At 48.6% G+C, this 11,950-nt stretch overlaps 1 non-coding gene across 1 annotated transcript; it reads left to right on the forward strand.

Moving 5' to 3' along the window:
* Positions 1-611: 611 nt before the first annotated feature.
* On the forward strand, positions 612-683 carry TRNAA-CGC (transfer RNA alanine (anticodon CGC)). Its single transcript has one exon. It is a non-coding gene; the product is annotated as a tRNA-Ala (tRNA).
* Positions 684-11,950: the final 11,267 nt, after the last annotated feature.

An 11,950-nucleotide genomic window follows, 5' to 3' on the forward strand; every position in this document is an offset into this window, starting at 1 on the left:
GGAAACGCTGCGTTTTTCCGCAGCGTCAAAAACGCAGCGTCTAGATGTTACAGCATAGTGGATGGGATTTCATGAAATCCAGACTCCACTATGCGTTAAAAAACGCATGCGTTTTTGCCGCGAAAACGCATGTGTGGTGCGTTTTTTCTAAACGCAGCATGTTGCTACTATGAGCAAAACACGCAGGAACACCGCAGGTGACCTGCCAGTGACCTCAGGTGCAGTTTTGGTCAGGATTTTACCTGCATAAAATCCTGACCAAAGCCTGAAGCAAAACTGAACGTGGAAACATACCTTAAGAATTCACAGAGTTTTTTTCTCAAGGTGGTTCAGCGATTTGAATAAATGCCAACCCTTGTCTGCAAAAATCTTGATCCGTTTCCTGCAGGTTTCTGAAAGAGGTGCAAATAACAGGGATGTAACTCAGTGGTAAAGCGCCCGCTTTGCATGTGTGAGCCCCTGGGTTCAATTCCCGGCATCTCCATGGCCTGGGTTTACATGCAAAGGACGCACTTCCTCCAGGTGACTACTTTTCCTTCTCCTTATGTGGTTCCTGCAGTCACTTGGTGAAAGAATTACTTGTCAGTGCTCCATCCCGCTAGGAGACTTTGGGGGATGTAGCTCAGTGGTAGAGCGCATGCTTCGCATGTATGAGGTCCTGGGTTCAACCCCCAGCATCTCCAAACTTTTCCAAATATGGCTAGAAAGCTTTAGCAAACACACTCACGCTTAGTAGTGTCGTCAAGACTCGCAAGGAATCTTTGATGCTTAAACTGGCTTCTTTGCCAGGTCACATAGCAGGACGAGGCTTTTTGCCACGGTAGATTCTAAAGACTGCATGCAACCTAAGGCAAGGGCAACACTTTACCACTCAGTAAAATGTTTTCAATGGGAACTGGACTTTCAACAAACTTTGCACAAATCAATAGCGCAGGCAAATATAGGAAACTTTCTCTAGCCTGATTAAAGTGGCAAATGTGCAATAGCTTTGCATTAAGGACAAGCTTCAGAGACTCTACTTGGTATCATCAGAAAACCGAGTTGGAGTGTCGTGCCGGAAGCTTGAATAGGTCAGCTGATGTATCTCTAAGAATTCACAGAGTTTTTTTTCTCAAGGTGGTTCAGCGATTTGAATAAATGCCAACCCTTGTCTGTAAAAATCTTGACCCGTTTCCTGCAAGTTTCTGAAAGTGGTGCAAATAAAGGGGATGTAGCTCAGTGGTAGAGCGCATGCTTTGCATGTGTGATTAAAGTGGGAAATGTGCAATACCGTTGCATTAAGTACAAGCCCCCGGGTTCAATCCCCGGCATCTCCATGGCCTGGGTTTATGTGCAAAGAACGCACTTCCTACAGGTGACTACTTTTTCTTCTCCTTATTTGGTCCCTGCGGTCACTCGGTGAAATAATTACTTGTGAGTAGTGTTGAGCATTCCGATACGGCAAGTATCGGGTATCGGCCGATATTCGCGGTATCGGAATTCGGATACCGAGATCCGATATTTGCCGCATATCGGATACCGGAATCGGAAGTTCCCACAATTCAAACTGCACGAATTCAGCCAATGAGGAATGATTACAAGTCGCCATTTCTGGCTCACTCTGCTGTGAATTCAGTTAGGCATAGGACGCTGTGTTCTGACTGAGGGCCAGTTGAGATAAGGATTTGCTTCTTTGTGCTTTTCCCAGGCTAAGTTAGCAACCGCTGTGTGATCCCCTTGCTTTTGCCTTGCAGCGCTGTTTTCACAGCGATCTGCAAGGTGTGTGTGTGTGTGTGTGTGTGTGTGTGTGTGTGTGTGTGTAGCCCACTCTGTAGTCTGTGTGCAGCCATAGCCGGTTGTATTCAGCTCAGGGTGGTTAACTGTCTCATACTGTTCTATCCATTGTCCTTTTTTGCAAATAATGCAGCCCACTGCACATTTTTTCAAATAATTCCTATTAGTGGCTTTCCACCCGTATCCAGCTAAAATGTGGAAAAACACTACATAGGATAACGTAGAGGAGGTTTTTTGGGCCTTGCAGCGCCGTTTACGGCTGTCTGCAGGGTCTCCGTGTGAGTGCAGCTCGCCCTGTAGTCTGTGTGCAGCCACAGCCGGTTGTATCCAGCTCAGGGTGGTTAACTGTCTCAGGCCTGTCCCACACGTCCAGATAATTCCGGTACCGGAAAAAATCGGTACCGGAGTTATCCGTGTCCGTGAGCTCACGTAGGCCATCCGTGTGGCACACGTGCGGCAGCCGTGTGCCGCCTGGGTACCACACGCACCGTGCGGGAGACTGTTATGACCCCAATGGCGAGGGTCTCAGAGGAACGTGGAAGTCTGCAGAATACAAAAATCCAGCTCATAGGGCAGTGGTAACTGGGTTGACCATATATCTACTCCTAACGCCAACACTAGAAGTAGCCGGGGATCATTCCTACGTTGATTCTAGATGACACGCGCCAGCCGGAGAATCTAGCTACCCCTAGTAGAGGAAAACAAAGACCTTTCTTGCCTCCAGAGAAGGGGACCCCAAAGCTGGATAGAAGCCCCCCACAAATAATGACGGTGAGGTAAGAGGAAATGACAAACACAGAAATGAACCAGGTTTAGCACAGAGAGGCCCGCTTACTGATAGCAGAATAAAGAAAGGTAACTTATATGGTCAACAAAAACCCTATAAAAATCCACACTGGAAATTCAAGAACCCCCGAACCGTCTAACGGTCCGGGGGGAGAACACCAGCCCCCCTAGAGCTTCCAGCAAAGGTCAGGATATAGTTTTGGAACAAGCTGGACAAAAATACAAAACCAAAACAAATAGCAAAAAGCAAAAGGCAGACTTAGCTGATATTACTGGAACCAGGATCAGTAGACAAGAGCACAGCAGACTAGCTCTGATAACTACGTTGCCAGGCATTGAACTGAAGGTCCAGGGAGCTTAAATAGCAACACCCCTAACTAACGACCCAGGTGCGGATAAAAGGAATGACAGAAAAACCAGAGTCAAAAAACTAGTAACCACTAGAGGGAGCAAAAAGCAAATTCACAACAGTACCCCCCCCTTAGTGAGGGGTCACCGAACCCTCACCACGACCACCAGGGCGATCAGGATGAGCGGCATGAAAGGCACGAACTAAATCGGCCGCATGAACATCAGAGGCGACCACCCAGGAATTATCCTCCTGACCATAGCCCTTCCACTTGACCAGGTACTGAAGCCTCCGCCTGGAGAGGCGAGAATCCAAGATCTTCTCCACCACGTACTCCAACTCGCCCTCAACCAACACCGGAGCAGGAGGCTCAGCAGAAGGAACTACAGGCACAATGTACCGCCGCAACAAGGACCTATGAAATACATTGTGAATAGCAAACGACACAGGAAGATCCAGACGAAAAGATACAGGATTAAGGATTTCCAATATCTTGTAAGGCCCAATAAAACGAGGTTTAAATTTGGGAGAGGAGACCTTCATAGGAACAAAGCGGGAAGAAAGCCATACCAAATCCCCAACGCGTAGTCGGGGACCCACACCGCGGCGGCGGTTGGCAAAGCGCTGAGCCTTCTCCTGTGACAACTTCAAGTTGTCCACCACATGATTCCAGATCTGCTGCAACCTATCCACCACAGAATCCACCCCAGGACAGTCAGAAGGCTCCACATGACCCGAAGAAAAGCGAGGATGGAAACCAGAGTTGCAGAAAAAAGGTGAAACCAAGGTGGCGGAACTAGCCCGATTATTAAGGGCAAACTCAGCCAACGGCAAGAATGTCACCCAATCGTCCTGATCAGCAGAGACAAAACACCTCAAATAAGCCTCCAAAGTCTGATTGGTTCGCTCCGTCTGTCCATTAGTCTGAGGATGGAAAGCAGACGAAAACGACAAATCAATGCCCATCCTACTACAAAAGGATCGCCAGAACCTGGAAACGAACTGGGATCCTCTGTCAGACACAATATTCTCAGGGATGCCGTGCAAACGAACCACGTTCTGGAAAAACACAGGAACCAGATCGGAAGAGGAAGGCAGCTTAGGCAAAGGAACCAAATGGACCATCTTGGAGAAGCGATCACATATCACCCAGATAACCGACATGCCCTGAGATAGCGGAAGATCAGAAATGAAATCCATGGAGATATGTGTCCAAGGTCTCTTCGGGACAGGCAAGGGCAAGAGCAAACCGCTGGCACGAGAACAGCAAGGCTTAGCTCGAGCACAAGTCCCATAGGACTGCACAAATGACCGCACATCCCTTGACAAGGAAGGCCACCAAAAGGACCTGGCCACCAGATCTCTGGTGCCAAAAATTCCCGGGTGACCTGCCAACACCGAGGAATGAACCTCGGAAATGACTCTGCTGGTCCACTTATCCGGGACAAACAGTCTGTCAGGTGGACAAGACTCAGGCCTATCAGCCTGAAATCTCTGCAACACACGTCGCAGATCCGGAGAAATAGCTGACAAGATAACTCCATCTTTAAGAATACCAACAGGATCAGCGACTCCAGGAGCATCAGGCACAAAGCTCCTAGAAAGAGCATCGGCCTTCACATTCTTTGAACCAGGTAAATACGAGACAACAAAATCAAAGCGGGAGAAAAACAATGACCAGCGGGCCTGTCTCGGATTAAGGCGTTTAGCAGACTCGAGATACATCAGATTTTTGTGATCAGTCAAGACCACCACACGATGCTTAGCACCCTCGAGCCAATGACGCCACTCCTCAAATGCCCATTTCATGGCCAACAACTCCCGATTGCCCACATCATAATTTCGCTCGGCAGGCGAAAACTTCCTAGAGAAAAAGGCACAAGGTTTCATAACAGAGCAACCAGGGCCTCTCTGCGACAAAACGGCCCCTGCCCCAATCTCCGAAGCATCCACCTCAACCTGAAAGGGAAGTGAGACGTCAGGCTGGCACAAAACAGGCGCCGAAGTAAACCGGCGTTTCAACTCCTGGAAAGCCTCCACGGCAGCAGGAGCCCAGTTAGCTACATCGGAGCCCTTCTTGGTCATATCCGTCAAAGGTTTCACAATGCTAGAAAAATTAGCGATAAAACGACGGTAGAAGTTAGCGAAGCCCAAGAACTTCTGAAGACTCTTAACTGACGAGGGCTGAGTCCAATCAAGAATAGCTCGGACCTTGACTGGGTCCATCTCCACAGCAGAAGGGGAAAAAATGAACCCCAAAAAGGGAACCTTCTGTACACCAAAGAGACACTTTGAGCCCTTGACAAACAAAGAATTTTCACGCAAAATTTTAAAGACCAACCTGACCTGCTCCACATGCGAATCCCAATTATCAGAAAAAACCAAAATATCATCCAGATAAACAATCAAAAATTTATCCAGATACTTCCGGAAAATGTCATGCATAAAGGACTGAAAAACTGAAGGCGCATTGGAGAGACCAAAAGGCATCACCAAGTACTCAAAATGACCTTCGGGCGTATTGAATGCGGTTTTCCATTCATCACCTTGCTTAATGCGCACAAGGTTGTACGCACCACGAAGGTCTATCTTGGTGAACCACTTGGCACCCTTAATCCGGGCAAACAAGTCAGACAACAGCGGTAAAGGATACTGAAATTTGACAGTGATCTTATTTAAAAGCCGATAATCAATACAAGGTCTCAAAGATCCGTCCTTTTTTGCCACAAAAAAGAATCCCGCACCAAGAGGGGAAGAAGACGGACGAATATGTCCTTTCTCCAGAGACTCCTTGATATATGAACGCATAGCGGTATGTTCAGGTACCGACAGATTAAACAGTCTTCCCTTAGGAAATTTACTGCCTGGGATCAAATCTATAGCACAGTCACAGTCCCTATGAGGAGGCAGTGCACTGGACTCAGACTCACTGAAGACGTCCTGATAATCAGACAAATACTCCGGAACTTCCGAAGGCGTAGAAGAAGCAATAGACACAGGCAGGGAATCCCCATGAATACCACGACAGCCCCAACTTGAGACTGACATAGCCTTCCAGTCCAGGACTGGATTATGGGTCTGTAACCATGGCAGCCCTAAAACAACCAAATCATGCATTTTATGTAAAACCAGGAAACGTATCACCTCGCGGTGTTCAGGAGTCATACACATGGTAACCTGTGTCCAATACTGCGGTTTATTTGCAGCCAATGGTGTAGCATCAATACCCCTAAGAGGAATAGGATTTTCTAATGGTTCAAGAGTAAAACCACAGCGCTTAGCAAATGAGAGATCCATGAGACTCAGGGCAGCACCTGAATCTACAAACGCCATGACAGGATAAGATGACAGTGAGCAAATCAAAGTTACAGACAGAATAAATTTAGGTTGCAAATTACCAATGGTGACAGGACTAACAACCTTAGCTATACGTTTAGAGCATGCTGAGATAACATGTGTAGAATCACCACAGTAGTAGCACAAGCCATTCCGGCGTCTATGAATTTTCCGCTCATTTCTAGTCAGGATTCTATCACATTGCATTAAATCAGGTGTCTGTTCAGACAACACCATGAGGGAATTTGCGGTTTTGCGCTCCCGCAACCGCCGGTCAATTTGAATAGCCAGTGCCATAGTATCATTCAGACCTGTGGGAATGGGAAAACCCACCATAACATTCTTAATGGCTTCAGAAAGGCCATTTCTAAAATTAGCGGCCAGTGCACACTCGTTCCAATGTGTCAGCACGGACCATTTCCGAAATTTTTGGCAATACACTTCAGCCTCGTCCTGCCCCTGAGACATAGCCAGCAAGGCCTTTTCTGCCTGAATCTCAAGATTGGGTTCCTCATAAAGTAAACCGAGCGCCAGAAAAAACGCATCAAGATCAGCCAATGCCGGATCTCCTGGCGCCAGCGAAAAAGCCCAATCCTGAGGGTCGCCCCGTAAGAACGAAATAACAATTTTTACTTGCTGAGCAGAATCTCCAGATGAACAGGGTCTCAGGGACAAAAACAATTTACAATTATTCACGAAATTCCTAAACTTAAACCTGTCTCCGGAAAACAGTTCAGGAATCGGTATTTTAGGTTCTGACCTAGGATTTCTGATAACATAGTCTTGTATGCCCTGCACACGAGTAGCCAGCTGGTCCACACTTGTAATCAAGGTCTGGACATTCATGTCTGCAGCAAGCATAGCCACTCTGAGGTAAAGGGGAAGAAGAAAAAAAAAAAAAAAAAAAAACTCAGAATCTTCTTTCTTATAATCCCTCTTCTGCAATGCATTAAACATTTAATACAGGCCTGGCAAACTGTTATGACCCCAATGGCGAGGGTCTCAGAGGAACGTGGAAGTCTGCAGAATACAAAAATCCAGCTCATAGGGCAGTGGTAACTGGGTTGACCATATATCTACTCCTAACGCCAACACTAGAAGTAGCCGGGGATCATTCCTACGTTGATTCTAGATGACACACGCCAGCCGGAGAATCTAGCTACCCCTAGTAGAGGAAAACAAAGACCTTTCTTGCCTCCAGAGAAGGGGACCCCAAAGCTGGATAGAAGCCCCCCACAAATAATGACGGTGAGGTAAGAGGAAATGACAAACACAGAAATGAACCAGGTTTAGCACAGAGAGGCCCGCTTACTGATAGCAGAATAAAGAAAGGTAACTTATATGGTCAACAAAAACCCTATAAAAATCCACACTGGAAATTCAAGAACCCCCGAACCGTCTAACGGTCCGGGGGGAGAACACCAGCCCCCCTAGAGCTTCCAGCAAAGGTCAGGATATAGTTTTGGAACAAGCTGGACAAAAATACAAAACCAAAACAAATAGCAAAAAGCAAAAGGCAGACTTAGCTGATATTACTGGAACCAGGATCAGTAGACAAGAGCACAGCAGACTAGCTCTGATAACTACGTTGCCAGGCATTGAACTGAAGGTCCAGGGAGCTTAAATAGCAACACCCCTAACTAACGACCCAGGTGCGGATAAAAGGAATGACAGAAAAACCAGAGTCAAAAAACTAGTAACCACTAGAGGGAGCAAAAAGCAAATTCACAACAGGAGACAGCGCTAAAGTTTAGCGCTGTCCCCTGCATCGTGCTGAAGCCGCGATTCATATCTTCTGTGCAGCAGCGTTTGCTGTAAAGAAGAAATGAATAATCCATTTTTTTAGTGGTATTTCATGTTTAAAATAAAGCTCCATGTCCCCACCCCCTGTGCGCCCCCCCCCCCCCGCTGTTCTGAAAATACTCACCCGCCTCCCTCATTGGCTGTCGCTGCTTCCTGTCCTGGCCGCACCTTCTACTGTATGCGGTCACGTGCGGCCGCCGATTACAGTCATGAATATGCGGCTCCACCTCCCATAGGGGTGGAGCTGCATATTCATTACTGTAAATGAGCGGCCCCACGTGACCGCATACAGTAGAAGGTGCGGCCAGGACAGGAAGCAGCGACAGCCAGCGAGGGAGGCGGGTGAGTATTTTCAGAACAGCCGGGGGGGCGCACAGGGGGTGGGGACATGGAGCTTTATTTTAAACACGAAATACCACTAAAAAAATGGATTATTCATATGTTCTTTACAGCAAACGCTGCTGCACAGAAGATATGAATCGCGGCTTCAGCACCATGTGGGGGGGACAGCGCTTACTGGAGCGCTGTCTCCTGCATGGCACACGGAGAACGTGATGTAGGCCAACCAACAGCAGCAGCTACCACCTATTCAGCTCGTGTTGCCTCTTCCTCCAGTTCACACACAGCTGGTTCGGCTTCCTCCCAGGATCGCCATGGAAGAACCTCTGACACTGTTGTCCAGAGACCCAGTGTAATTCCACCCGCAGCACCATGTTCCCAGTCATCCTCACACTCCCAGCCCAGTCTACAGCCATCGGTAGTACAGGCATGGGAGAAAAGGCGGCCATTCTCGGCAAACCACCCACGAGCACAGGCTCTGAATGCAGGCATTGCCAAACTTTTGTCATTGGAAATGCTGTCATTCAGGCTGGTGGAGACTGACAGCTTCCGTGACTTGATGGCATTGGCAGTCCCACAGTACAATGTGCCCAGCCACTTTTATTTCAGCAGGCAAGCCGTCCCTGCCCTGCACAAGCATGTGGAGGGACACATAAAACACGCGCTACTGAACGCCGTCAGTAGCAAGGTCCACCTCACCACCGATGCGTGGACCAGTCACCATGGACAGGGGCGATACCTTTCCCTCACTGCCCATTGGGTTAATGTTGTTGAGGTGGGTACAGATTGTGCGAGTGGCATAGGACGTGTCCTGCCCACTCCAAGGATTGCAGGAATCCAGTCTGTACGCATTGACTCATCCTCATACACAAGTTCCTCAGAATCATCGCTGCAGGAGCCGTCACAGTCCACCTCCACATGGACCCGTGATGAACGTGTACCTGTTACGACCGACATGAGCACAGCCGTGGCCAAACGTCAACAGGCCGTCTTGAAATTAATTTCTTTGGGGAATCGAAGCCACACAGCGCAGGAGCTCTGGAATGCCATCAAGCAGGAGAGCGATGTGTGGTTTGTGCCAGTGAATCTCCAGGCAGGCATGGTAGTGTGTGACAATGGCTGAAATCTGGTGGCAGCTCTGGGCCTCGGCAACCTCACTCACATCCCATGTCTGGCACATGTGCTCAACTTGGTCGTGCAGAGTTTTTTGAGGGACTATCCGGATCTTGATGCACTGCTGCATCCCCTTGAGGAAGGCTACCCGCCGAAAAGTGCGTCGGGGAGGACGCGACTGCGGTGCACATCTCCCTTGATCCATCATTGCGGTATGTACCATGTCCATGACATTTGTCCATAGGGCCGTATATAATAGCGGTCAATACTTTTACAACATTGCTGTTAGTGCAATATATTTGGACTGATTACATATGCGGGTTATAATGAATAGTAGTGCACCGCAGTTCGGTCCCTCTATGTAGGATTTGTGGGTGCGGACTTGTATAGGGGAATCCGTTGCCTACCATACTGTGCACCTGTGTGTGTTTTAACTCAATAAAGTTTTTCTATTTTGCATAAATTGGATGTTGTTTGACTGCATTTTTGGTGCTTTGTGTTAGATAAATTTATATATTTGCAGTTGTCCTTTGTGGTCCTAGGTCTGTCTTGTCTGCTATGGTTACTAAAAACGTTGTATAGGTTGATCTACCAAGACAGACTATGTATGCTACTGAATTTTGCACAAGGTCCGCCTAGAGTGTGCTCACTTGCTGCGTTCCAGCACGGCAAGATCGCGCATTGCAGCTCTGCAGCGCCGATTCCGCCTTCCGGAACATCGCATCATATGTGACCTACCTACCCGGTGGAATTCCACGTGACGTTACATATGTTGGAGCGGTTGTGTGAGCAGCAGCAAGCAGTAATGGAGTACCAGCTGCATCAGGCGCAAAGAAGTCGCACTCCGCGCCGTTCAGACTTCACAACCACAGAGTGGGCCACTATGAAGGACGTCTGCCAGGTTTTGCGTCCCTTCGATTATTCCACACGGATGGCGAGTGCAGATGATGTACTAGTCAGCATGACTGTCCCCCTTATCAGCGTGCTTCAACAAGCACTGCAAGCGCTAAGGGATGATGTGGTGGAAGAGGTGGAGGATGAGGACTCACCATTTCCATCAGCTTCTGGACAGTCAGCGCCACGTGGTTCCTCACAAAGGCGTAGGCAGGGGACACTTTGTGAGGAGGATGAGGAGTAGTCAATGGAGGAGGAAGACATCCGTCCAGAGGAGGGAGTTACACAATTGTCCAGTAGTCAGTGTGTACAGCGAGGGTGGAGTGATGAAGAGCGGGAAGAGATCACGCCTCAAGCAGGGGACAGCGTTTCTTGGCCAGTTGGCAGTCTGCAGCACATGGTTGATTACATGCTTCAGTGCCTGAGAAACGACCGCCGCATCGCCCACATTCTCAATATGTCTGATTATTGAGTGTACACCCTCCTCGATCCTCGCTACCGGGACAAAGTACAAAGCCTCATCACACCGTTGAACCGGGAGCGTAAAATGCGGGAGTACCAAGACACACTGGTGAATTCCATCATCTTCTCCAGTCCAACTGAGAGAAGTGCTGCTAGTGCTTTACAAAGTAGCTCAGTGCGTCCAGGCAGTGGAGGAGGCTCTGCACAAAGAGGGAGCAGAAGCAGTGCCTCTGCCCAAGGCAAGACCAGTATGGCCCAACTGTGGCACAGTTTTGTGTGCCCGCCACAAATGTCTACACCATCACAGGCGGCTCCAGTCAACAGGAGGCAACGGTTCCGTCAGATGGTGGCAGACTACCTGTCTTGCCCTCTTACTGTACTCCCAGACGGCTCTTCCCCTTTCAAGTTTTGGGTCTCTAAGCTGGATACATGGCCAGAGCTAAGCCAGTATGCATTGGAGGTGCTGGCGTGCCCTGCGGCTAGTGTATTATCGGCACGCATCTTTAGTGCTGCAGGTGGTGTACTAACAGACCGTCGCATGCGACTATCTTCCGATAACGTTGACCGGCTTAATTTCCTGAAAATGAACAAGCCCTGGATCTCGCAGGAATTTGCCACTCCTCTTCCTGATTAAATAATTGGGTGACTTCCTACAGTATCCAGGTCTCCTGTTGTGTTCATTCATCTTTCTACCACCTGAACTGTAATTCCTGGGCTCCAATACCGCCAGTTGATGCTCAGAAGTGCCGTCTGCACAGTCAAAACATACGACCCAGTGTTATTGGGTGTCAGTAACGTCAGCTGATCCCCAGCTGTGTAGCCGGCAATGTGTCCTGCGACCTCCACGCTGACACAACAACTGAAATTTAAGGGAACCTGTCCCCCCCCAGGCGTTTGTTACTGAAAGAGCCACCTTGTGCAGCAGTAATGCTGCACAAGGAAAAGGTAGCTATTTTTGTTTAGCTCCTTGCACACGCAGAACTTAACACTTATAAAATGTGTCCACTGATATCGTAAAACCGTCCCGGAGGTGGGACTTTCCTTCGTAATGTGACGCAGCACAGCCGTCATTACTACCCCCTTGGTGCCGTGCGC

Source organism: Ranitomeya variabilis, chromosome 1, assembly GCF_051348905.1.
Source record: "Ranitomeya variabilis isolate aRanVar5 chromosome 1, aRanVar5.hap1, whole genome shotgun sequence".
In the NCBI taxonomy this organism is placed as follows: domain Eukaryota; kingdom Metazoa; phylum Chordata; class Amphibia; order Anura; family Dendrobatidae; genus Ranitomeya; species Ranitomeya variabilis.